A 25967-nucleotide genomic window follows, 5' to 3' on the forward strand; every position below is an offset into this window, starting at 1 on the left:
CTCAGAGAGCCAATCAGCTAAGTCCAGTCCCCGTTTGCAGGGGGAAAGGCAGCTGCTGCTCCATTCAGAATCTCCTTGAATACAGACAGGCTGAATCCACACTTCCAAAATAGCAGAGTCTACTTTCCGGGTAAGGGAGAGATTGTTTAAAAAACAAACACTGAAATACTGCTGGGCGCGCACTCTGAAATTGGGCTTTTTTAAAAGCAAAAAACAGGGGGCAGACAGTTTTTAAACACAATTTAAATCACAGAAATAGATTAAAACAGTCTCCTAAAAACACACACTGCAAGATGTATGTATCCTTTTTACTTTGAAGTAAAAAGGGGGGGGGAGTTCTGTGCCACAAACTAGCAAGGCAATTCACACAGTCTCCGCAAAAACGAATAAAAAAAAACACCACTTTAAAAGAGGCCTGGCTGCCTGAAACACAGAGACTCCACAGTAAAACAGAAACAGGTAGCTGAAATAAACACTTTTGAACAAATAATACTATTCACCAAGAAAAATCTCAGGGCTCCTTACCTAGGTCTTTTTGCAATCCTTGAACACTGGGCTGTATCAGGACACAGGGAAGATGCTGAGGCTCACAAAATGGAGGTGGCTGTCTTGGGCTTCCCCCCACAAACTTAAGGGGCCAAACTAGGTGTGGGGGTGGGGCGGGCCTCAGGTGCAACAGGGGCTCAGAGAGCCAATCAACTTAGTCCAGTCATTGTGGGCAGAGGGAAAGGCAGCTGCTGCTCTATTCAGAATCGCCTTGGATACAGACAGTCTGAATCCACACTTCCAAGTTAGCAGAGTCTACTTTTCAGGTAAGGGAGAGATTATTTAAAAAACAAACACTGGAATACTGCTGGGCGCGCACTCTGAAATCGGGGATTTTTAAAGGCAAAGATCAAGGGAGCAGACAGTTTTTAAACACAATTTAATTCACAAAAACAGATTAAAAAAGTCTCCTAAAAACACACTGTGCAAGATGTATGTAGCCTTTTTACTTAGAAGAAAAAAGGGGGTGGGGTTAGGTGCCGCAAAGTAGCAGGGCAATTCACACATTCACGGCAAAAACAAATTTAAAGAAAACACCATTTGAAAAGAGACCAGACTGCCTGAAACACAGGGAGACCACAATAAAATAGACACAGGTAGCTGAAATAAACCCTTTTGAACAAATATTACTATTCACCAAGAAAAATCTCAGGGCTCCTTACCTAGGTCTTTTTGCAATCCTTGAACACTGGGCTGTATCAGGACACAGGGAAGATGCTGAGGCTCGCAAAATGGAGGTGACTGTCTTGGGCTTCCCCCCACAAACTTAAGGGGCCAAACCAGGTGTGGGGGTGGGGCGGGCCTCAGGTGCAACAGGGGCTCAGAGAGCCAATCAACTTAGTCCAGTCATTGTGGTCAGTGGGAAAGGCAGCTGCTGCTCTATTCAGAATCTCCTTGGATACAGACAGTCTGAATCCACACTTCCAAGTTAGCAGAGTCTACTTTTCAGGTAAGGGAGAGATTATTTAAAAAACAAACACTGGAAAACTGCTGGGCGTGCACTCTGAAATCGGGCTTTGTTAAATGCAGAAAACAGGGGGGCAGACAGTTTTTAAACACAATTTAAATCACAGAAACAGATTAAACAGTCTCCTAAAAACACACCCTGCAAGATGTGTGTAGCCTTTTTACTTGGAGGAAAAGGGAGGGGGGTATGTGCCACAAACTAGCAAGGCAATTCACACAGTCAAGGCAAAAACTATTTTGTTTTTAAAATCACCACTTTAAAAGATGCCAGACTGCCTGAAACACAGAGAGTCCACAGTAAAACATAAACAGGTAGCTGAAATAAACACTTTTGAACAAATAATACTATTCACCCAGAAAATCTCAGGGCTCCTTACCTAAGTCTTTTTGCAATCCTTGTACACTGGGCTGTATTAGGACACAGGGAAGATGCTGCGGCACTCAAAATGGAGGTGGCTGTCTTGGGCTTCCCTCCACAAACTTAAGGGGCCAGAGCAGGTGTTGGGGCCGGGGCTCAGGTACACAGGGACTCAGAGAGCCAATCAGCTAAGTCCAGTCCCTGTTGGCAGGGGGAAAGGCAGCTGCTGCTTTATTCAGAATCTCATTGGATACAGACAGGCTGAATCCACACTTCTAAGCTAGCAGAGTCTACTTTCCAGGTAAGGGAGAGATTGTTTAAAAAACAAACACTGAAATACTGCTGGGCGCGCACTCTGAAATTGGGCTTTTTTAAAAGCAAAAAACAAGGGGCAGACAGTTTTTAAACACATTTTAAATCACAGAAATAGATTAAAACAGTCTCCTAAAAACACACACTGCAAGATGTATGTAGCCTTTTTACTTTGAAGAAAAAAGGAGGGGGGGGGAGTTCTGTGCCACAAACCAGCGAAGCAATTCACACAGTAATGGCAAAAACAAATGTAAAAAAACACCACTTTAGATGAGGCCAGGCTGTCTGAAACACAGAGAGTCCACAGTAAAACAGACACATGTAGCTGAAATTAACACTTTTGAACAAATAGTACTATTTCCCAGAAATATCTCAGGCCTCCTTACCTAGGTCTTTTTGTAATCCTTGAACACTAGGCTGTATCAGGACGCAGGGAAGATGCTGAAGCTCACAAAATGGAGGTGGCTGTCTTGGGCTTCACTCCACAAACTTAAGGGGCCAGAGCAGTTGTGGGGGGACGGGGCTCAGGTGCAACAGGGACTCAGAGAGCCAATCAGCTAAGTCCAGTCTCTGTGGGCAGGGGGAAAGACAGCTGCTGCTCTATTCAGAATCTCCTAAGATACAGACAGGCTGAATTAACACTTCCAAGCTAGCAGGGTCTACTTTCCAGGTAAGGGAGAGATTGTTTAAAAAACAAACACTGGAATACTGCTGGGCGCCACTCTGAAATTGGGCTTTTTTAAAGGCAAAAAACAGGGGGCAGACAGTTTTTAAACACAATTTAAATCACAGAAACAGATTGAAAAAGTCTCCTAAAAACACACTCTGCAAGATGTGTGTAGCCTTTTTACTTGGAGGAAAAGGGAGGGGGGTATGTGCCACAAACTAGCAAGGCAATTCAAACAGTCAAGGCAAAAACTATTTTTTTTTTTTAATCTCCACTTTAAAAGATGCCAGATTGCCTGAAACACAGAGAGTCCACAGTAAAACATAAACAGGTAGCTGAAATAAACACTTTTGAACAAATAATACTATTCACCCAGAAAATTTCAGGGCTCCTTACCTAAGTCTTTTTGCAATCCTTGTACACTGGGCTGTATTAGGACACAGGGAAGATGCTGCGGCTCTCAAAATGGAGGTGGCTGTCTTGGGCTTCCCTCCACAAACTTAAGGGGCCAGAGCAGGTGTTGGGGCCGGGGCTCAGGTACAACAGGGACTCAGAGAGCCAATCAGCTAAGTCCAGTCCCTGTTGGCAGGGGGAAAGGCAGCTGCTGCTTTATTCAGAATCTCATTGGATACAGACAGGCTGAATCCACACTTCTAAGGTAGCAGAGTCTACTTTCCAGGTAAGGGAGAGATTGTTTCAAAAACAAACACTGGAATACTGCTGGGCGCGGACTACGAAATTGGGCTTTTTTAAAAGCAAAAAACAGGGGGCAGACAGTTTTTAAACACAATTTAAATCACAGAAATAGATTAAAACAGTCTCCTAAAAACACACACTATAAGATGTATGTAGCCTTTTTACTATGAAGAAAAAATGGGGGGGGAGTTCTGTGCCACAAACTAGCAAGGCAATTCACACAGTCACGGCAAAAACGAATAAAAAAAAACACCACTTTAAATGAGGCCAGGCTGCCTGAAACACAGAGACTCCACAGTAAAACAGAAAGAGGTAGATGAAATAAACACTTTTGAACAAATAATACTATTCACCAAGAAAAATCTCAGGGCTCCTTACCTAGGTCTTTTTGCAATCCGTGAACACTGGGCTGTATCAGGACACAGGGAAGATGCTGAGGCTCACAAAATGGAGGTGGCTGTCTTGGGCTTCCCCCCACAAACTTAAGGGGCCAAACTAGTTGTGGGGGTGGGGCGGGCCTCAGGTGCAACAGGGGCTCAGAGAGCCAATCAACTTAGTCCAGTCATTGTGGGCACAGGGAAAGGCAGCTGCTGCTCTATTCAGAATCGCCTTGGATACAGACAGTCTGAATCCACACTTCCAAGTTAGCAGAGTCTACTTTTCAGTTAAGGGAGAGATTATTTAAAAAACAAACACTGGAATACTGCTGGGCGCGCACTCTGAAATTGGGGATTTTTAAAGGCAAAGATCAAGGGAGCAGACAGTTTTTAAACACAATTTAATTCACAAAAACAGATGAAAAAAGTCTCCTAAAAACACACTCTGCAAGATGTATGTAGCCTTTTTACTTACAAGAAAAAAGGGGGAGGGTTATGTGCCACATATTAGCAAGGCAATTCACACAGTCACGACAAAAATAAATTAAAACAAACACCACTTTAAAAGAGCCCAGGTTGCCTGAAACACAGAAAGTCCACCGTAAAACAGGCACAGGTAGCTGAAATGAACACTTTTGAACAAATAATACTATTTACCCAGAAAAATCTCAGAGCTCCTTACCTAGGTCTTTTTGCAATCCTTGAACACTGGGCTGTATCAGGACACAGGGAAGATGCTGAGGCTCACAAAATGGAGGTGGCTGTCTTGGGCTTCCCTCCACAAACATAAGGGGCCAGAGCAGGTGTGGGACAGAGGGGCTCAGGTGCAACAGGGACTCAGAGAGCCAATCAGCTAAGTCCAGTCCCTGTGGGCAGGGGGAAAGGCAGCTGCTGCTCTATTCAGAATCTCCTTGGATACAGACAGGTTGAATCCACAATTCCAACCTAGCAGAGTCTACTTTCCAGGTAAGGGAGAGATTGTTTCAAAAACAAACAAACACTGGAATACTACTGGGCGCACACTCTGAAATCGGACTTTTTTAAAGGTAGAAAACGGGGGAAGAGTGTTTTTAAACACAATTTAAATCACAGAAACAGATTAAAACAGTCTCCTAAAAACACACTCTGCAAGATGTATGTAGCCTTTTTACTTAGAAGAGAAGGGGGGGTTATGTGCCACAAACTAGCAAGGCAATTCACACATTCAAGGCAAAAACAAATTTTTAAAAAAAGCACCACTTTAAAAGAGACCAAGCTGCCTGAAACACAGAGAGTCCACAGTAAAACAGAAACGGGTAGCTGAAATAAACACTTTTGAACAAATAATACTATTCACCCAGAAAAATCTCCGGGCTCCTTAACTAGGTCTTTTTGCAATCCTTGAACACTGGGCTGTATCAGGACACAGGGAAGATGCTAAGGCTCACAAAATGGAGGTGGCTGTCTTGGGCTTCCCTCCACAAACTTAAGGGGCCAGAGCAGGTGTGGGACGGCGGGGCTCAGGTGCAACAGAGACTCAGAGAGCGAATCAGCTAAGTCCAGTACCTGTGGGCAGGGGGAGAGACAGCTGCTGCTCTGTTCAGAATCTCCTTGGACACAGACAGGCTGAATCCACCCTTCCAAGCTAGCAGAGTCTACTTTCCAGGTAAGGGAGAGATTGTTTAAAAAAAAACCACTGAAATGCTGCTGAGCGCGCACTCTGAAATTGGGCCTTTTTAAAAGCAAGAAACAGGGGGTAGACAGTTTTTAAACACAATTTAAATCACAGAAATAGATTAAAACAGTCTCCTATAAACATACTCTGTTAGATGTATGTAGCCTTTTTACTTTGAAGAAAAAAGGGGAGGGGAGTTATGTGCCACAAACTAGCAAGGCAATTCACCCAGTCACGGCAAAAACAAATTTAAAAAGAAACACAACACTTTAAAAGAGACCAGGCTGCCTGAAACAAAGAGAGTCCACAGTTAAGCAGACACAGTTAGCTGAAATAAACACTTTTGAACAAATAATACTATTTTCCCAGAAAAATCTCAGTGCTTCTTACCTAGGTCTTTTTGCAATCCTTGAACACTGGGCTGTATCAGGACACAGGGAAGATGCTGAAGCTCACAAAATGGAGGTGGCTGTCTTGGGCTTCCCTCCAGAAACTTAAGGGGCCAGAGCAGGTGTGGGACGGCGGTGCTCAGGTGCAACAGTGACTCAGAGAGCCAATCAGCTAAATCCAGTCCCTGTGGGCACGGGGAAAGGCAGCTGCTCCTCTATTCAGAATCTCCTTGGATACAGACAGGCTGAACCCACCCTTCCAAGCTAGCAGAGTCTACTTTCCAGGTAAGGGAGAGATTGATTAAAAACAAACACTGGAATACTGCTGGGCGCGCACTCTGAAATCAGGCTTTTTTAAAGGCAAAATGCAGGGGGGCAGTCAGTTTCTAAACACAATTTAAATCACAGAAACAGATTAAAACAGTCTCCTAAAAAGACACTTTGGAAGATGTATGTAGCCTTTTTACTAAGAAGATAAAAGGGGGGGGTTATGTGCCACAAACTAGCAAGGCAATTCACACAGTCACTGCAAAAACAAATTTAAAGAACACACCACTTTAAAAGAGACCAGACTGCCTGAAACACAGAGAGTCTACAGTTAAACAGACACAGGTAGCTGAAATAAACACTTTTGCACAAATACTATTTACCCAGAATAATCTCAGGGCTCCTAACCTAGGTCTTTTTGCAATCCTTGAACACTGGGCTGTATCAGGACACAGGGAAGATGCTGCGGCTCACAAAATGGAGGTGGCTGTCTTGGGCTTCCCTCCACAAACTTAAGGGGCCAGAGCAGGTGTTGGGGCCGGGGCTCAGGTACAACAGGGACTCAGAGAGCCAATCAGCTAAGTCCAGTCCCTGTTGGCAGGGGGAAAGGCAGCTGCTGCTTTATTCAGAATCTCATTGGATACAGACAGGCTGAATCCACACTTCCAAGCTAGCAGAGTCTACTTTCCAGTTAAGGGAGAGATTGTTTAAAAAACAAACACTGGAATACTGCTGGGCGCACACTCTTAAATCGTACATTTTAAAGGCGAAAAACAGGGGGGGGGGCAAACAGTTTTTAAACGCAATTTAAATCACAGAAACAGATTAAAACAGTCTCCTAAAAACACACTCTGCAAGATGCATGTAGCCTTTTTACTTAGAAGAAAAAAGGGGGGGTTATGTGCCACAAACTAGCAAGGCAATTCACACAGACACAGCAAAAACACATTTTGAAAAAACACCACTTTAAAAGAGGTCAGGCTGCCTGAAACACAGAGAGTCCACAGTAAAACAGACACAGATAGCTGAAATAAACACTAATGAACAAATAATACTATTTAACCAGACAAATCTCAGGGCTCCTTACCTAGGTCTTTTTGCAATCCTTGAACACTAGGCTGTATCAGGACACAGTGAAGATGCTGAGGCTCACAAAAAGAAGTGGCTGTGTTGGGCTTCCCTCCACAAACTTAAGGGGCTAGAGCAGGTTTGGGTGGCAGACTCAGGTGCAACAGGGACTCAGAGAGCCAATCAGCTAAGTCCAGTCCCTGTCGGAAGGGGGAAAGGCAGCTGCTGCTCTATTCAGAATCTCCTTGGATACAGACAGGCTGAATCCACACTTCCAAACTAGCAGAGTCTACTTTCCAGTTAAGGGAGAGATGGTTTAATAAACAAACACTGGAATACTGCTGGGCACGCACTCTTAAATCGTACTTTTTTACAAGCGGGCAGACAGTTTTTAAACATAATTTAAATCACAGAAACAGATTAAAACACTCTCCTAAAAACACACTCTGCAAGATGTATGTAGCCTTTTTACTTAGAAGAAAAAAAGGGGGGGGTTATGTGCCTCAAACTAGCAAGGCAATTCACACAGTTACGGTAAAAGCTAATTTTAGAAAAACACAACTTTAAAAGAGGCCAGGCTGCCTGAAACACAGAGAGTCCACAGTAAAACAGACACAGGTAGCTGAAATAAACACTTTTGAACAAATAATACTATTTACCCAGAAACATCTCAGGGCTCCTTTCCTAGGTCTTTTTTGCAATCCTTGAACACTGGGCTGTATCAGGACACAGGGAAGATGTTGAGGCTCCCAAAATGGAGGTAGCTGTCTTGGGCTTCCCTCCACAAACTTAAGGGCCAGAGAAGGTGTTGGGGTGGGGCTCAGGTGCAACAGGGACTCAGAGAGCCAATCAGCTAAGTCCAGTCCCTGTTGGCAGGGGGAAAGGCAGCTTCTGCTCTATTCAGAATCTCATTGGATACAGACAGGCTGAATCCAAACTTTCAAAATAGCAGAGTCTACCTTCCAGGTAAGGGAGAGATTGTTTAAAAAACAAACACTGGAATACTGCTGGGAACGCACTCTGAAATCAGGCTTCTTAAGTCCAAAAAAAAGGGGGGCAGACAGTTTTTAAACACACTATAAATCACAGAAACAGATTAAAACAGTCTTGTAAAAACACAGTCTGCAAGATGTATGTAGCCTTTTTAATAATAAGAAAATAGGGGGGGGGGTTATGTGCCACAAACTAGCAAGGCAATTCACACAGTCACTGCAAAAACAAATGTAAAGAAAACACCACTTTAAAAGAGACCAGACTGCCTGAAACACAGAGAGTTTACAGTTAAACAGACACAGGTAGCTGAAATAAACACTTTTGAACAAATAATACTATTTACCCAGAATAATCTCAGGGCTCCTTACCTAGGTCTTTTTGCAATCCTTGTACACTGGGCTGTATCAGGACACAGGGAAGATGCTGCGGCTCACAAAATGGAGGTGGCTTTCTTGGGCTTCCCTCCACAAACTTAAGGGGTCAGAGCAGGTGTTGGGGGCGGGGCTTAGGTGCAACAGGGACTCAGAGAGCCAATCAGCTAAGTCAAGTCCCTGTGGGCAGGGGGAAAGGCAGCTGCTGCTCTATTCAGAATCGCATTGGATACAGACAGGCTGAATCCACACTTCCAAGCTAGCAGAGTCTACTTTCCAATTAAGGGAGAGATTGTTTAAAAAACAAACACTGGAATACTGCAGGGCGCACACTCTGATATCGGGCTTTTTTAAAGGCAAAAAACAGGGGGGCAAACAGTTTTTAAACACAATTTAAATCACAGAAACAGATTAAAACAGTCTCCTAAAAACACACTCTGCAAGATGTATGTAGTCTTTTTACTTAGATGAAAAAAGGGGGGGGTTATGTGCCACAAACTAGCAAAGCAATTCACACAGTCACTGCAAAAACAAATTTAAAGAAAACACCACTTTAAAAGAGACCAGACTGCCTGAAACACAGAGAGTCTACAGTTAAACAGACACAGGTAGCTGAAATAAACACTTTTGAACAAATAATACTATTTAACCAGACAAATCTCAGGGCTACTTACCTAGGTCTTTTTGCAATGCTTGAACACTAGGCTGTATCAGGACACAGGGAATATGCTGAGGCTCACAAAATGGAGGTGGCTGTCTTGGGCTTCCCCCCACAAACTTAAGGGGCCAAACCAGGTGTGTGGGTGGTTGCGGGCCTCAGGTGCAACAGGGACTCAGAGAGCCAATCAGCTAACTCCAGTCCCTGTGGGCAGGGGGAAAGGCAGCTGCTGCACTATTCAGTATCGCCTTGGATGCAGACTGGCTGAATCCACACTTCCAAGCTAGCAGAGTCTACTTTCCAGGTAAGAGAGATATTGTTTACAAAACAAACACTGGAATACTGCTGGGCGTGCACTCTGTAATTGTGATTTTTTAAGTGCAAAAAACAAGGGGGCAGACAGTTTTTAAACACAATATAAATCACAGAAACAGATTAAAACAGTCTCCTAAAAACACATTCTGCAAGATGTATGTAGCCTTTTTACTTAGAAGAAAAAACGGGGCGTATGTGCCACAATCTAGCAAGGCAATTCACACAGTCACAGGAAAAAATAATTTAAACAAAAATACCACTTTAACCCCTTCGCTGCCAGGCCTTTTCCCCCTCCTGTGCCGATCCTTTTTTTGGCTATTTGGAGCAGTTCGCGCTTAGGCCCTCATAACTTTTTGTTCACATAAGCTACCCACGCCAAATTTGCGTCCTTTTTTTCAACATCCTAGGGATTCTAGAGGTACCCAGACTTTGTGGGTTCCCCAGAAGGAGGCCAAGAAATTAGCCAAAAAACAGTGAAAATTTCGTTTTTTTTTAAAAAAATTGGAAAAAAGGGCTGCAGAAGAAGGCTTGTGGTTTTTTACCTGAAAAGGGCATCAACAAAGGGTTTGCCGTGATAAAATCACCAGCTTCCCAGCTTTCAGGAACAGGCAGACTTGAATCAGAAAACCCAATTTTTCAACACAATTTTGGCATTTTACTGGAACATACCCCATTTTTCTGATTTTTTGTTCCTTTAGCCTCCTTCCAGTCAGTGACAGAAATGGGCATGAAACCAATGCTGGATCCCATGAACCGCAACATTTTTGAAAAGTAGACAAAAATCTGAATTTAGCAAGGGGTAATTTGTGTAGATCCTACAAGGGTTTCCTACAGAAAATAACAACTGAAAAAGAAAAATATTGAAATTGAGGTGAAAAAAACATCAATTTTTCTCTACGTTTTGCTCTGTAACTTTTTCCAGCAATGTCAGATTTTCGAAAGCAATATACCGTTACATCTGCTGGACTCTTCTGGTTGCGGGGATATATAGGGCTTATAGGTTCATCAAGAACTCTAGGTACCCAGAGCCAATAAATGCTTGCACACTGCAGTGGGTTTTCAATCTATGCCGGGTATATACAGCAATTCATTTGCTGAAATATACAGAGTAAAAAATAGCTATCAAGAAAACCTTTGTATTTCCAAAATGGGCACAAGACAAGGTGTTGAGAAGCAGTGGTTATTTGCACATCTCTGAATTCCGGGGTGCCCATACTAGCATGTGAATTACAGGGCATTTCTCAAATAGATGTCTGTTTTACACACTGTCTTACATTTGGAAGGAAAAAATGTAGAGAAAGACAAGGCGCAATAACACTTGTTTTGCTATTCTATGTTCCCCCAAGTCTCCCGATAAAAATGATACCTCACTTGTGTGGGTAGGCCTAGCGCCCGCGACAGGATATGCCCCAAAACACAACGTAGACACATCACAGAAAACAGAGCTGTTTTTAGCAAAGTGCCTACCTGTAGGTTTTGGACTGTAGCTCAGCCGCCACCTAGGGAAACCTACCAAACCTGTGCATTTCTGAAAACTAGAGACCTAGGGGAATCCAAGATGGGGTGACTTGTGTGGCTCGGACCAGGTTCTGTTACCCAGAATCCATTGCAAACCTCAAAATTTGGCTAAAAAAACACATGTTCCTCACATTTCTGTGGCAGAAAGTTCTGGAATCTGAGAGGAGTCACGAATTTGCATCCACCCAGCGTTCCCCCACGTCTCCCGATAAAAATGATACCTCACTTGTGTGGGTAGGCCTAGCGCCCGCAACAGGAAATGCCCCAAAGCGCAACGTGGACACAGCCAAATTTTTGAAGGAAAACAGAGGTGTTTTTTGCAAAGTGCCTACCTGTAGATTTTGGCCTGTAGCTCAGCCGCCACCTAGGGAAACCTACCAAACCTGTGCATTTCTGAAAACTAGAGACCTAGGGGAATCCAAGATGGGGTGACTTGTGTGGCTCGGACCAGGTTCTGTTACCCAGAATCCATTGCAAACCTCAAAATTTGGCTAAAAAAACACATGTTCCTAACATTTCTGTGGCAGAAAGTTCTGGAACCTGAGAAGAGCCACAAATTTCCTTCCACCCAGCGTTCCCCCACGTCTCCCGATAAAAATGATACCTCACTTGTGTGGGTAGGCCTAGCGCCCGCGACAGAAAACGCCCCAAGGCGCAACGTGGACACATCCAAATTTGTGAAGGAAAACAGAGGTGTTTTTTGCAAAGTGCCTACCTGTAGATTTTGGCTTGTAGCTCAGCCGCCACCTAGGGAAACCTACCAAACCTGTGCATTTCTGAAAACTAGAGACCTAGGGGAATCCAAGATGGGGTGACATGTGTGGCTCGGACCAGGTTCTGTTACCCAGAATCCTTTGCAAACCTCAAAATTTGGATTAAAAAAACACATGTTCCTCAAATTTCTGTGGCAGAACGTTCTGGAATCTGAGAGGAGCCACAAATTTCCTTCCACCCAGCGTTCCCCCACGTCTCCCTATAAAAATGATACCTCACTTGTGTGGGTAGGCCTAGCGCCCGCGACAGGAAACGCCCCAAAGCGCAACGTGGACACATCCAAATTTTTGAAGGAAAACAGAGGTGTTTTTTGCAAAGTGACCAACCTATAGATTTTGGCTTGTAGCTCAGCCGCCACCTAGTGAAACCTACCAAACCTGTGCATTTCTGAAAACTAGAGACCTAGGGGAATCCAAGATGGGGTGACTTGTGTGGCTCGGACCAGGTTCTGTTACCCAGAATCCTTTGCAAACCTCAAAATGTGGCTAAAAAAACACATGTTCCTCAAATTTCTGTGGCAGAAAGTTCTGGAATCTGAGAGGAGCCACAAATTTCCTTTCACCCAGCCTTCCCCCACGTCTCCCGATAAAAATGATACCTCACTTGTGTGGGTTGGCCTAGCGCCCGCAACAGGAAATGCCCCAAAGCGCAACGTGGACACAGCCAAATTTTTGAAGGAAAACAGAGGTGTTTTTTGCAAAGTGCCTACCTGTAGGTTTTGGACTGTAGCTCAGCCGCCACCTAGGGAAACCTACCAAACCTGTGCATTTCTGAAAACTAGAGACCTAGGGGAATCCAAGATGGGGTGACTTGTGTGGCTCGGACCAGGTTCTGTTACCCAGAATCCATTGCAAACCTCAAAATTTGGCTAAAAAAACACATGTTCCTCACATTTCTGTGGCAGAAAGTTCTGGAATCTGAGAGGAGTCACGAATTTGCATCCACCCAGCGTTCCCCCACGTCTCCCGATAAAAATGATACCTCACTTGTGTGGGTAGGCCTAGGGCCCGCAACAGGAAATGCCCCAAAGCGCAACGTGGACACAGCCACATTTTTGAAGGAAAACAGAGGTGTTTTTTGCAAAGTGCCTACCTGTAGATTTTGGCCTGTAGCTCAGCCGCCACCTAGGGAAACCTACCAAACCTGTGCATTTCGGAAAACTAGAGACCTAGGGGAATCCAAGATGGGGTGACTTGTGTGGCTCGGACCAAGTTCTGTTACCCAGAATCCTTTGCAAACCTCAGAATTTGGCTAAAAAAACACATGTTCCTAACATTTCTGTGGCAGAACGTTCTGGAATCTGAGAGGAGCCACAAATTTCCTTCCACCCAGCGTTCCCCCAGGTCTCCCGATAAAAATGATACCTCACTTGTGTGGGTAGGCCTAGCGCCCGCGACAGGAAACGCCCCAAAGCGCAACGTGGACACATCCAAATTTTTGAAGGAAAACAGAGGTGTTTTTTGCAAAGTGCCTACCTGTAGATTTTGGCTTGTAGCTCAGCCGCCACCTAGGGAAACCTACCAAACCTGTGCATTTCTGAAAACTAGAGACCTAGGGGAATCCAAGATGGGGTGACTTGTGTGGCTTGGACCAGGTTCTGTTACCCAGAATCCTTTGCAAACCTCAATATTTGGCTAAAAAAACACATGTTCCGCACATTTCTGTGGCAGAAAGTTCTGGAATCTGAGAGGAGCCACCAATTTCCTTTCACCCAGCGTTCCCCCACGTCTCCCGATAAAAATGATACCTCACTTGTGTGGGTAGGCCTAGCGCCCGCGACAGGAAACGCCCCAAAGCGCAACGTGGACACATCCAAATTTTTTAAGGAAAACAGAGGTTTATTTTTGCAAAGTGCCTACCTGTAGATTTTGGCTTGTAGCTCAGCCGCCACGTAGGGAAACCTACCAAACCTGTGCATTTCTGAAAACTAGAGACCTAGGGGAATCCAAGATGGGGTGACTTGTGTGGCTCGGACCAGGTTCTGTTACCCAGAATCCTTTGCAAACCTCAAAATTTGGCTAAAAAAATACATGTTCCTCACATTTCTGTGGCAGAAAGTTCTGGAATCTGTGAGGAGCCACAAATGTCCTTCCACCCAGCGTTCCCCCACGTCTCCCGATAAAAATGATACCTCACTTGTGTGGGTAGGCCTAGCGCCCGCGACAGGAGACACCCCAAAACGCAACGTGGACACATCTCATTTTTTCATTGAAAACATTGCCTACCTGTAGATTTTGGCCTCTAGCTCAGCCGGCAACTAGGGAAACCTACCAAACCTGTGCATTTTTGAAAACTAGAGACCTAGGGGAATCCACGATGGGGTGACTTGCGGGGCTCCGACCAGGTTCTGTTACCCAGAATCCTTTGCAAACCTCAAATTCTGTCTAAAAAAACGCATTTTCAACACATTTCGGTGACAGAAAGTTCTGGAATCTGAGTGGAGCCACAAATTTCCTTCCACCCAGCGTTCCCCCAAGTCTCCCGATAAAAATGATACCTCACTTGTGTGGGTGGGCCAGGTGCCTGCAACAGAATAAGGCCCAAAACTTGTAGAGATAGAGGGGATAGCACAGCAAGTTTATAAGGACATATTCTTTTATACATCTTTAGACTGACTCTGCTTTGGGGACCCATATAAGTGAGGTGTCATTTTACTTGGGAGACTGAGGGGAACACTGGGGAGTAGGAATTTTGAGCTGGAGTGGTGATCCTACGAAGAAAAGTAAGGAAAATATGCTTTTTTAAGCACATTTTGAGGTTTACAGAGGAGTCCGGGTAAGAAAATGTTGGGGGATCCACGCAAGCCACACCTCCCTGGACTCCTTGGGGTGTCTAGTTTTAAAAAATGTCTGGGTTTGGTAGGTTTCCCTAGATGAAGGCCGCACACAGGACCAAAAACATAGGTGCCCTCTCCCCCCCAAACACAGGTAGTTTTGTAATATATCGTTTTGATGTGCCCACATACGTCCGTGATGTGCCAAAAACAAACATTTTGAAAAGAAACACACTTAGGTTATGTGAAAAAGACCCCTCACCCACCAACCAAGTTGGTGGCATGCTTCATCATCGGGGTCCCACCTGAGGCACCTAGCGTGTCACAGGTGTGCTGCGACGCCTGATTACAGCGGAGCAGGTTTTGTCATTGTTACCACCCATACTGGTTGGATTTGGCACGAGGGTGAGTGATGGTTCAGTGGATCAAATTTTACTAACAAGAGCTTTCACAAAAATGAAATGCACTGTTAGTAACTGAAAGGCAAAAAACTGAACCAATGACTCACAGCTCGTGAGCTGTAAAGCCGCGACAAGGCACCAACCGCTTTACAGTCCATTCACACAACTTTCATACATGACACACACAAGGCCATTCACACCGCCTGCCACGGGCCCAGCACATTACAACACTCACATCGACAGACAGCGCCACTCAAGGGCCCATCACTTACATACGCCCAGATGCCTGATACAACAATCACACCAGCTGATGGGAGTGTGTGGACTGGTGTTTGGCTGGCAGTGTGTTGCAGTAGCCAATAGCAAGTCAATATGTACACTCTCAGGCAAGCCCCACTCCACACACAATGGCATCATTTTTTTAATTTTTTTTTTTAAACAGAGGAACCCCTAACTAAGTAGAAAGAAGTACAAAACTCAAACACAAAAGCTCTAACTAAGAACATGACAGAAATGCTAACCATGAAACTAAACACATGAAAATACAAAACAGACATGAGTTTACACTCATGGTTGTTCCCATAAATTCTTCTGGGTGTGGTAATTCTTAAAACAACCACCCACACACAGCCCAGGCTTTGAAGGACAATCTGGGCAGTACATTTGAGTCTCCCTCCGGATACCTCTTCGAAAACACACTCTACATTTCTTAGCTGGAAAGTCTTTTTTGGGTGTGGGAGGAATGTGCTCAGCAAAGTGGCGATCTTTCAATCTAGCCACATCCTCCACCACTGCTTCTCTAGGAACTCTGGCCTGTTCCACCACAATAAGGCTCTCTATCACTGACTCCTGAAATTTCACAAATGTCATCTTTGACTCTGGAGACCTATCCCTAAACACAATAAAAGCATTGAAGGTTGCTAAGTGGAAGAGGTGAAGTGCTAACTTCTTATACCAAACGTAAGACTTACGAATAGCAGTATAAGGTTCCAACCTCTGGTCAACTCTATCTACACCTCCCATGTGCTTATTATAATCTAAAATGCACACAGGTTTGCGCACTTCCGCAACCTGGCCCCAAACAGTCACAGGGGAAGTACTCTCATCATGGATGGTACTTAGCATGTAGACATCCCTCTTGTCTGAAAATTTCTAAGCTAGCAGCTCCTCGTTCCGCAAGGCACAGCACTGTCCTCTCTCAAGTTTTTTACAGACAAGCTCCCTTGGATAGCCTTTCCGGTTAGAACGGATTGTGCCACAAGCAACTGTGTCCACTCTAAACAATTCCTTGAACAATTGCACACCAGTGTAGAAGTTATCTACATACAAATGGTGACCTTTGTTGAACAGTCGTCTACCAAGATCCCACACAATTTTCTCAGTAACTCCAAAAGTGGGAGGACAACCAAGGGGGTCAATATTAGAATCCCTACCAGTGTACACACGGAAACTATACACATATCCTGTCCTACTTTCAGACAGCATATACAATTTATTTCCATATCGTGCCCTTTTGCTAGGAATGTACTGCCTAAAAACCAAACGACCCTTGAGGAGGACCAAAGACTCGTCCACACTTATCTCTTTGCCTGGAACATAGACCTCCGAAAACCAATCTACAAAATGATCAAGGACAGGCCTAATCTTAAAAAGACGGTCAGAATCTGGGTGATCTCGTGGCAAGGCTAATGCATTGTCAACAAAATGCAGCATCCTAAGAAGAAGCAAATACCGATTACGACTCATGGTCGCTGGAAATATAGCTGTTGCCATCAAGGGACTAGTAGACCAATAAGAAGCCAGTGACGGCTTCCTTATCAACCCCATCAAAAAAGTCAAACCCAAAAACTTTTTTAACTCCTTCAAATTTGTGGGAATCCACTGGGCAGCTCTAGAGTGTGGCCTAAGTCTAGCAGCATTGTCCCTCAAATGCTGCTCCCCATACAAATTAGTCTGCTCAACAATCTCTTCCAAAAACATATCATCCATGAATAACTCAAAGAAATTGATAGGCATAAAGTTCTCTGTATTGGCGTTACACCCAGGGAGACCAGTAAAGGCAGGCAATTCTGGCTGCTCCATGTTTGGGGCAACCCAGACATCAGGTCTTATAACGGGAAGCCTTTCAGCCCCAGGTTGCTGCACTATTGGCACATCAATGTCCTCCTCTAAAACAGGCCCTTCATCTGCACTGAGTGTGGCTTCATCATCAGAAGATTCCCCTCCAACAGAAACATCACTGCCAGAATCTCTGACTTCCTCCTCTGCCTCAGATGCAGAGTCTGTCTCACAGTCATGATCAGACTGTGACTCAAAAAGCATACCAACCACCTGCTGAGCGGTCATCCTGCGGCTAGCCATGATCTCTCCTGCTAAAATTAACTGGACAAATTCACCACCAACAACCAGCACTCTGTAAGACAAGTAACAAAGTGTAGCTCTGTTAGTAAGAGTTATAAACTCAAAAACTATACCGCTCACTTGTCTGAAAAAGCTTGATTCACCAGCAACTACACAGCAATCACCAATGATATCCCACTAAAAATAAAGAAAGAAAGGCAAATTAGAAATAAGACAAAACAAATATCATTGTGCACAAACCTAAGGACAATTTCACACACAATCCTGCATTTAGTACACCCCCTACAAACATGTCATTCATGCATGGCAACAATACTCCTTTGGAGTAAATTGTTTTTACTTACCTAAAACATGCAACTGTGCAAACTGCAGGTCAACCACCGCCAAAACCGCAAGGAGCCACAGCAAATAAAGCAAAAACTTTGAACTAGAACAAAAAGGAGGAAAACATTTTTTATCACAAATGCAAAGACTTCTTCAGTTGACAAACACCCCACCATCAAACATTTAGAAATTGGTGCCTAAGTGGATTCTCCCATAGGGGCAGATGGGCCTACTACAAAAATAGGCCTGTCTGCCCCAAGGAAGCCAGAAAATACCTTTATTAGTGTGTCCCCATGGAGAGCGACCCTTGCCAAAGGGGACAGCCTTCAAACAAAAAAAAAACAAAAAAAAACACACACACACTATCCCTAGTGTCTACATGGCTTCTGCCCCCCTTGGGGGCAGGTGGACCTAAAAAAATAGGCCCATCTGCCCCCAGGGGGTGTAGAAATGGCCAACAGGTCAATGCCCCCCTTGGGGGGGCGCCCCGTAACCAAGGGGATGCCCCCCCACAAAAATAAACAAATAAAAAAAAATCCCTGGCGTTGTAGTGGTTTCTGCTCCCCTTGGGGGCAGACCAGCCTAAAATAATAGGCTGATCTGTCTCCAAGGGGTGCAGAAATGGCCTGGGTACATGTGCCCCCAAAGTGGGGGGGCGACCCTTGCCCAAGGCACCCCCATCCACTAACACACACACACACTATCCCTGGTGTCTACGTGGCTTCTGCCCCCCTTGGGGGCAGGTGGGCCTAAGAAAATAGGCCCATCTGCCCCCAGGAGGTGTAGAAATGGCCAACAGGTCAATGCCCCCCTTGGGGGGGGGGCGCCCCGTGACCAAGGGGACGACCCCCACAAAAAAAAACAAATAAAAAAAAAACCCTGGTGTTCTAGTGGTTTCTGCCCCCCTTGGGGGCAGACCAGCCTAAAATAATAGGCTGATCTGTCTCCAAGGGGTGCAGAAATGGCCTGGGTACATGTGCCCCCAAAGTGGGGGGGCGACCCTTGCCCAAGGCCCCCCCCATCCACTAACACACACACACACACACACACTATCCCTGGTGTCTAAGTGGCTTCTGCCCCCCTTGGGGGCAGGTGGGCCTAACAAAATAGGCCCATCTGCCCCCAGGGGGTGTAGAAATGGCCAACAGGTCAATGCCCCCCTTGGGGGGGCGCCCCGTGACCAAGGGGACGCCCCCCCACAAAAATAAACAAATTTTAAAAAATCCCTGGCGTTCTAGTGGTTTCTGCCCCCCTTGGGGGCAGACCAGCCTAAAAATAATAGGCTGATCTGTCTCCAAGGGGTGCAGAAATGGCCTGGGTACATGTGCCCCCAAAGTGGGGGGCGACCCTTGCCCAAGGCCCCCCCCATCCACTAACACACACACACACACTATCCCTAGTGTCTAAGTGGCTTCTGCCCCCCTTGGGGGCAGGTGGGCTTAACAAAATAGGCCCATCTTCCCCCAAGGGGTGTAGAAATGGCCAACAGGTCAATGCCCCCCTTGGGGGGGCGCCCCGTGACCAAGGGGACGCCCCCCCCACAAAAATAAACAAATAAAAAAATAATAGGCTGATCTGTCTCCAAGGGGTGCATGTGCCCCCAAAGTGGGGGGCGACCCTTGCCCAAGGCCCCCCCATCCACTAACACACACACACACACACTATCCCTGGTGTCTAAGTGGCTTCTGCCCCCCTTGGGGGCAGGTGGGCCTACAAAAATAGGCCCATCTGCCCCCAGGGGGGGCAGAAATGGCCAACAGGTCAATGCCCACCTTGGGGGGGCGCCCCGTGCCCAAGGGGACGCCCCCCCACAAAAATAAACACATAAAAAAAAATCCCTGGCTTTCTAGTGGTTTCTGCCCCTAAAAATAATAGGCTGATCTGCCCTCAAGGGGGGCAGAAATGGCCCTAAAATGCATGCCCCCCAAAGGGGAGCGACCCTTGCCCAAGGGGGCGCCCCCCCATCCACTACACACACAATCCCTGGTGCCTAAGTGGTTTCTGCCCCCCTTGGGAGCCGATGGACCTAAAAAAAATAGGCCGATCTGCCCCCAAGGGGGGCAGAAAAGGCCAACAGTTCTCTGCACCCCCTCACACATAAATGCACATAAAAATATAAATCCCTGGTGATCTAGTGTTTTCTGCCCCCCTTGGGGGCAGATCTGGCTAAAATGTAGCCAATCTGCCCCCAAGGGGGGCAGAAAGGGCCTAAGTAATTGCCCGCTAAAGTGGAGCGACCCTTGCCCAAGGGGCCGCTCCCCGCAAGCCAAAATCGCCAAATAAATAAAAAAAAAACAATCCCTGGTGTCTAGTGGGCATTCCTGCTGCCCGATCGCAGTGCGATCGGGCAGCAGGAATGCTCAAAGAGACACCGGGGGAAAGGAAAAGCCTTTCCTTTCCCCCGGTGCCTCTTTAGCCCAAACCCCCCACCCACCGGGAAGAGGAACTCACCTCTTCACTCCACGCCGCACAGGAAGCAAATGGCTTCCTGGGCGGCGATATCCCCATAATGAAGTCAGCGCGCGATCGCGCGCTGACGTCATTATGGGGGGGTGGGGGGGGTCGGGGGTGGAAGGGGAAGGGCTTCCCCTTCCATCCCTGACTTTGGGGGGTGGGGGGAAGCACACAGAGGGAGCGAGAGCGCTCCCTCTGGGCTGTGTGCCGAGGACATAGTGGTTACGTCCTCGGCACAGCAGCACTGTGCCGCAGGACGTAACCACTACGTCCGCGGCACAGAAGGGGTTAAAAGAGGCCAGTCTGCTTGAAACACAGAGAGTCTACAGTAAAACAGACACAGGTAGCTGAAATAAACACTTTTGAACAAATAATGCTATTTACCCAGAAAAATCTCAGGGCTCCTTACGTAGGTATTTTTGCAATCCTTGAACACTGGGCTGTATCAGGACACAGGGAAGATGCTGCGGCCAATCAGCGAAGTCCAGTCCCTGTGGGCAGGGGGAAAGGCTCTATTCAGAATCAAATTGGATAGAGACAGGCTGAATCCACACTTCCAAGCAAGCAGAGTCTACTTTCCAGTTAAGGGAGAGATTGTTTGAAAAACAAACACTGCAATACTGCTGGGCGCGCACTCTTAAATCGTACATTTTAAAGGCAAAAAACAGGGGGGGCAGACAGTTTTTAAACAAAATTTAAATCACAGAAACAGATTAAAACAGTCCCCTAAAAACACAATCTGCAAGATGTATGTAGCCTTTTTACTTAGAAGAAAAAAGGGGGGGGGTTATGTGCCACAAACTAGCAAGGCAATTCACACAGTCACATCAAAAACACATTTTGAAAAAACACCACTTTAAAAGAGGCCAGGCTGTCTGAAACACAGAGAGTCCACAGTAAAACAGACACAGGTAGCTGAAATAAACACTATTGAACAATTAATACTATTTAACCAGACAAATATCAGGGCTACTTACCTAGGTCTTTTTGCAATCCTTGAACACTGGGCTGTATCAGGACACAGTGAAGATGCTGAGGCTCACAAAAAGAGGTGGCTGTCTTGGGCTTCCCTCCACAAACTTAAGGGGCCAGAGCAGGTGTGGGGGCGGACTCAGGTGCAACAGGGACTCAGAGAGCCAATCAGCTAAGTCCAGTCCCTGTGAGCAGGGGGAAAGGCAGCTGCTGCACTATTCAGTATCGCCTTGGATGCAGACTGGCTGAATCCACACTTCCAAGCTAGCAGAGTCTACTTTCCAGGTAAGAGAGATATTGTTTACAAAACAAACACTGGAATACTGCTGGGCGTGCACTCTGTAATTGGGATTCTTTAAGTGCAAAAAACAAGGGGGCAGACAGTTTTTAAACACAAAATAAATCACAGAAACAGATTAAAACAGTCTCCTAAAAACACATTCTGCAAGATGTATGTAGCCTTTTTACTTAGAAGAAAAAACGGGGCGTATGTGCCACAAACTAGCAAGGCAATTCACACAGTCACAGGAAAAAATAATTTAAACAAAAATACCACTTTAAAAGAGGCCAGTCTGCTTGAAACACAGAGAGTCTACAGTAAAACAGAAACAGGTAGCTGAAATAAACACTTTTGAACAAATAATGCTATTTACCCAGAAAAATCTCAGGGCTCCTTACCTAGGTATTTTTGCAATCCTTGAACACTGGGCTGTATCAGGACACAGGGAAGATGCTGAGGCTCATAAAATGGAGGTGGCTGTCTTGGGCTTCCCTCCACAAACTTAAGGGGCCAGAGCAGGTGTGGAGGGCAGGGCTCAGGTGCAACAGGGACTCACAGAGCCAATCAGCTACGTCCAGTCCCTGTGGGCAGGGGGAAAGGCAGCAGCTGCTCTATTCAGAATCTCCTTGGAAACAGACAGGCTGAATCCACCCTTCCAAGCTAGCACAGTCTACTTTCCAGGTAAGGGAGAGATTGTTTAAAAAACAAACACTGGAATACTGCTGGGCACGCACTCTGAAATCGGGCTTTGTTAAAGGCAGAAAACAGGGGGGCAGACAGTTTTTAAACACAATTTAAAACACAGAAACAGATTAAAACAGACTCCTAAAAACACACACTGCAAGATGTATATAGCCTTTTTACTTAGAAGAAAAAAGGGGGGGGGGAGTTATGTGCCACAAACTAGCAATGCAATTCACACAGTCACAGGAAAAAATAATTTAAACAAAAACACCACTTTAAAATAGGCCAGGCTGGCTGAAACACAGAGAGTCCACAGTAAAACAGACACAGGTAGCTGAAATAAACACTTTTGAATAAATCATACTATTTACCCAGGCAAATCTCAGGTCTCCTTACCTAGGTCTTTTTGCAATCCTTGAACACTGGGCTGTATCAGGACGCAGGGAAGATGCTGAGGCTCACAAAATGGAGGTGGCTGTCTTGGGCTTCCCTCCACAAACTTAAGGGGCCAGAGCAGGTGTTGGGGGGCAAGGCTCAGGTGCAACAGGGACTCTGAGAGCCAATCAGCTAAGTCCAGTCCCTGTGGGCAGGGGGAAAGGCAGCTGCTGCGCTATACAGAATCTCCTTGAATACAGACAGGCTGAATCCATACTTCCAAGCTAGCAGAGTCTACCTTCCAGGTAAGGGAGAGATTGTTTAAAGACAAATACTGGAATACTGCTGGGCGCGCACTCTTAAATCATGCTTTTTTAAAGGCAAAAAACAAGGGGGGGCAGAGAGTTTTTAAACACAATTTAAATCACAGAAACAGATTAAAACACTCTTCTAAAAACACAGTCTGCAAGATGTATGTAGCCTTTTACTAAGAAGAAAAAAGGGGGGGGTTATCTGCCACAAACCAGCAGGGCAATTCACACTGTCACTACAAAAACAAATTTAAAGAAAACACCACTTTAAAAGAGACCAGACTGCCTGAAACACAGAGAGTCTACAGTTAAACAGACACAGGTAGCTGAAATAAACACTTTTGAACAAATAATACTATTTACCCAGAATAATCTCAGGGCTCCTTACCTAGGTCTTTTTGCAATCCTTGTACACTGGGCTGTATCAGGACACAGGGAAGATGCTGCGGCTCACAAGATGGAGGTGGCTGTCTTGGGCTTCCGTCCACAAACTTAAGGGGCCAGAGCAGGTGTTGGGGGCGGGGCTCAGGTGCAACAGGGACTCAAAGAGCCAATCAGCTAAGTCCAGTATCTGTGGGCAGGGGGAAAGGCATCTGCTGCTCTATTCAGAATCTCATTGGATACAGACAGGCTGAATCCACACTTCCAACCTAGCAGAGTCTACTTTCCAGTTAAGGGAGAGATTGTTTAAAAAACAAACACTAGAATACTGCTGGGCGCGCACTCTTAAATCGTACATTTTAAAGGCAAAAAACAGGGGGGCAGACAGTTTTAAACACAATTTAAATCACAGAAACAGATTAAAACAGTCTCGTAAAAACACATTCTGCAAGATGTATGTAGCCTTTTTACTTAGAAGAAAAAACGGGGCGTATGTGCCACAAACTAGCAAGGCAATTCACACAGACACGGCAAAAACAAATTTGAAAAATATACCACTTTAAAAGAGGTCAGGCTGCCTGAAACACAGAGAGTCCACAGTAAAACAGACACAGGTAGCTGAAATAAACACTTTTGAACAAATAATACTATTTACCCAGAAAAATCTCAGGGCTCCTTACCTATGACTTTTTGCAATCCTTGAACACTGGGCTGTATCAGTACACAGGGAAGATGCTGACACTCACAAATGGAGGTGGCTGTGTTGTAGTTTAGCAGCAATTAGATTAAGCATTAGCAGAAGACATCTTGTATTTAGTAACTATTGTAAACATTTCACGGAATCCATTTTGTATTCTTGGCAGCCATTTTCTCTGCCATGTGCTGCCATGTGCTCAACATATGTTCTATCCTACCTTTCTGTTAACTTCTCTTGAAAATCTGCCTAGTGACAAGTTATATTTAGCATCTCCCACTTTCGCACATGCTCAGTAAGGTCTGCAGCTGTTAGTCCTTGAAAACTGTTAGCTCCTCCTACCTGTTGACTGTGCATTTCCACATGACCTTACATGTATGCAAGTCTTGCTTCTATAATTGTACCACCTCCTTTTAGCCCCTGCGTGGGTATCAAAGGACCATGCTCTCTCAGTTCAGTGTGCTACTTCAAACATTACCGAAGGGTGCTGTTCGAACTGTAGTACCACCTCATGAGGTTAATAAACTTTGTCTTTTATTTCAGTTTCTGTGCCAACTTCTTCCTACGTGGTCTGAGGGCTTTGTGCAGAGAAAGGTGAACCCCTTGCACTAGTAGGCCTTGCTGAGGCTTACTTCAACAGCTGTCTTGGGCTTCCCTCCACAAACCTAAGGGGTCAGAGGAGGTGTGGGACGGTGGTGCTCAGGTGCAACAGGGACTCAGAGAGCCAATCAGCTACGTCCAGACCCTGTGGGCAGGGGGAAAGGCAGCAGCTGCTCTATTCAGAATATGCTTGGATTCAGACAGGCTGAATCCACACTTCCAAGCTAGCAGAGTCTACTTTCCAGGTAAAGGAGAGATTGTTTAAAAAACAAACACTGGAATACTGCTAGGCACGCACTCTGAAATCGGGCTTTTTTAAAGGCAAAAAACAGGGGGGCAGAAAGTTTTTAAAGACAATTTAAATCACAGAAACAAATTAAAACAGTCTCCTAAAAGCACACTTTGCAAGATGTATGTAGCCTTTTTACTTGGAAGATAAAAAGGGGGGGTTAGGTGCCACAAAGTAGCAAGGCAATCCACACAGTTGTGGCAAAAACGCATTTTTAAAAAACACCACTTTAAAAGAGACCAGGCTGCCTGAAACACAGAGAGTCAACAGTTAAGCAGACACAGGTAGCTGAAAGAAACACTTTTGAACAAATAATATTATTTACCCAGAAAAATCTCAGGGCTCCTTACCTAGGTCTTTTTGCAATCCTTGAACACTGGGCTGTATCAGGACGCAGGGAAGTTGCTGAGGCTCATAAAATGGAGGTGGCTGTCTTGGGCTTCCCTCCACAAACTTAAGGGGCCAGAGCAGGTGTGGGGGCGGGGCTCAGGTGCAACAGGGACTCACAGAGCCACTCAGCTACGTCCGGTCCCTGTGGGCAGGGGGAAAGGCAGCAGCTCCTCTATTCAGAATCTCCTTGGAAACAGACAGGCTGAATCCACCCTTCCAAGCTAGCAGAGTCTACTTTCCAGGTAAGGGAGAGATTGTTTCAGAAACAAACAATGGAATACTGCTGAACGCACACTCTGAAATCTGGCATTTTTAAAGGTAAAAATCAGGGGGGCAGACAGTTTTTAAACACAATTTAAATCACAGAAACAGATTAAAACAGTCTCCTAAAAACAAACTCTGCAAGATGTATGTAGCCTTTTTAATTAGAAGAAAAAAGGGGGGGAGTTATGTGCCACAAACTAGCAAAGCAATTCACACAGTCACAGCAAAAACGAATTAAAAAAAAAAAAACACCACTTTAAATGAAGCCAGGCTGCCTGAAACACAGAGTCCACAGTAAAACAGACACAGGTAGCTGAAATAAACACTTTTGAACAAATCATACTATTTACCCAGACAAATCTCAGGGTTCCTTACCTAGGTCTTTTTGCAATCCTTGTACGCTGGGCTGTATCAGGACACAGGGAAGATGCTGAGGCTGACAAAATGGAGGGGGCTGTCTTTGGCTTCCCTCCACAAACTTAAGG

Source organism: Pleurodeles waltl, chromosome 9 (genome assembly GCF_031143425.1).
Source record: "Pleurodeles waltl isolate 20211129_DDA chromosome 9, aPleWal1.hap1.20221129, whole genome shotgun sequence".
Classification (NCBI taxonomy): domain Eukaryota; kingdom Metazoa; phylum Chordata; class Amphibia; order Caudata; family Salamandridae; genus Pleurodeles; species Pleurodeles waltl.